The sequence below is a fragment of the Schistocerca americana genome, unplaced genomic scaffold, assembly GCF_021461395.2.
Source record: "Schistocerca americana isolate TAMUIC-IGC-003095 unplaced genomic scaffold, iqSchAmer2.1 HiC_scaffold_266, whole genome shotgun sequence".
Classification (NCBI taxonomy): Eukaryota; Metazoa; Arthropoda; class Insecta; order Orthoptera; family Acrididae; genus Schistocerca; species Schistocerca americana.
Window position 1 is genome coordinate 72,501 of NW_025725979.1, and position 2,500 is coordinate 75,000.

The window sequence follows — 2,500 nt, forward strand, 5'->3', positions numbered from 1 at the left end:
TGGACCGCATGGTTCGCCGTTGTTGGCGCAGTCGTTGTACGGTCACATGTACCACGATGTATCATTCAGTACATGAGGACCAATGTGCAGTACAGTGTGTGATTTGGACGTACAACATCAGCGGACAGTTGACACAGGCCGTACCACAGCGTAGGCTAAGTGCTTCGCCATGCGAATGCCAATGAACAACTGCGAAGGGCATTGAGCATGTACGTCCTGCTGCCATCCACATTACAGTGTATCGCTGCAAGGTGTTTAACATGAAGCGATACACTGGGGACCAGGCAGTGCGAGTAGCAAACTATATTGCGGGGGTTGCAGTTAGGCAACACTACACTAATTTAACGCGTCGTATGACAATTACAGAGCGGGTTAAGGCCCAACGTGTGTTGGGTTAAGGCCCAACGTGTGTTGGGTTAAGGCCCAACGTGTGTTGGGTTAAGGCCCAACGTGTGTTGGGTTAAGGCCCAACGTGTGTTGGGTTAAGGCCCAACGTGTGTTGGGTTAAGGCCCAACGTGTGTTGGGTTAAGGCCCAACGTGTGTTGGGTTAAGGCCCAACGTGTGTTGGGTTAAGGCCCAACGTGTGTTGGGTTAAGGCCCAACGTGTGTTGGGTTAAGGCCCAACGTGTGTTGGGTTAAGGCCCAACGTGTGTTGGGTTAAGGCCCAACGTGTGTTGGGTTAAGGCCCAACGTGTGTTGGGTTAAGGCCCAACGTGGGTTGGGTTAAGGCGCAACGTGGGTTGGGTTAAGGCCCAACGTGGGTTGGGTTAAGGCGCAACGTGGGTTGGGTTAAGGCGCAACGTGGGTTGGGTTAAGGCGCAACGTGGGTTAGGTTAAGGCGCAACGTGGGTTAGGTTAAGGCGCAACGTAGGTTAGGTTAAGGCGCAATATAGGTTAGGTTAAGGCGCAATATAGGTTAGGTTAAGGCGCAATATAGGTTAGGTTAAGGCGCAATATAGGTTAGGTTAAGGCGCAATATAGGTTAGGTTAAGGCGCAACGTAGGTTAGGTTAAGGCGCAACATAGGTTAGGTTAAGGCGCAACATAGGTTAGGTTAAGGCGCAACATGGGTTAGGTTAAGGCGCAATATAGGTTAGGTTAAGGCACAATATGGGTTAGGTTAAGGCACAATATGGGTTAGGTTAAGGCACAATATGGGTTAGGTTAAGGCACAATATGGGTTAGGTTAAGGCACAATATGGGTTAGGTTAAGGCACAATATGGGTTAGGTTAAGGCACAATATGGGTTAGGTTAAGGCACAATATGGGTTAGGTTAAGGCACAATATGGGTTAGGTTAAGGCACAATATGGGTTAGGTTAAGGCACAATATGGGTTAGGTTAAGGCACAATATGGGTTAGGTTAAGGCACAATATGGGTTAGGTTAAGGCACAATATGGGTTAGGTTAAGGCACAATATGGGTTAGGTTAAGGCACAATATGGGTTAGGTTAAGGCACAATATGGGTTAGGTTAAGGCACAATATGGGTTAGGTTAAGGCACAATATGGGTTAGGTTAAGGCACAATATGGGTTAGGTTAAGGCACAATATGGGTTAGGTTAAGGCACAATATGGGTTAGGTTAAGGCACAATATGGGTTAGGTTAAGGCACAATATGGGTTAGGTTAAGGCACAATATGGGTTAGGTTAAGGCACAATATGGGTTAGGTTAAGGCACAATATGGGTTAGGTTAAGGCACAATATGGGTTAGGTTAAGGCACAATATGGGTTAGGTTAAGGCACAATATGGGTTAGGTTAAGGCACAATATGGGTTAGGTTAAGGCACAATATGGGTTAGGTTAAGGCACAATATGGGTTAGGTTAAGGCACAATATGGGTTAGGTTAAGGCACAATATGGGTTAGGTTAAGGCACAATATGGGTTAGGTTAAGGCACAATATGGGTTAGGTTAAGGCACAATATGGGTTAGGTTAAGGCACAATATGGGTTAGGTTAAGGCACAATATGGGTTAGGTTAAGGCACAATATGGGTTAGGTTAAGGCACAATATGGGTTAGGTTAAGGCACAATATGGGTTAGGTTAAGGCACAATATGGGTTAGGTTAAGGCACAACGTGGGTTAGGTTAAGGCACAACGTGGGTTAGGTTAAGGCACAACGTGGGTTAGGTTAAGGCACAACGTGGGTTAGGTTAAGGCACAACGTGGGTTAGGTTAAGGCACAACGTGGGTTAGGTTAAGGCACAACGTGGGTTAGGTTAAGGCACAACGTGGGTTAGGTTAAGGCACAATACGGGTTAGGTTAAGGCACAATACGGGTTAGGTTAAGGCACAATACGGGTTAGGTTAAGGCACAATACGGGTTAGGTTAAGGCACAATACGGGTTAGGTTAAGGCACAATACGGGTTAGGTTAAGGCACAATACGGGTTAGGTTAAGGCACAATACGGGTTAGGTTAAGGCACAATACGGGTTAGGTTAAGGCACAATACGGGTTAGGTTAAGGCACAATACGGGTTAGGTTAAGGCACAATACGG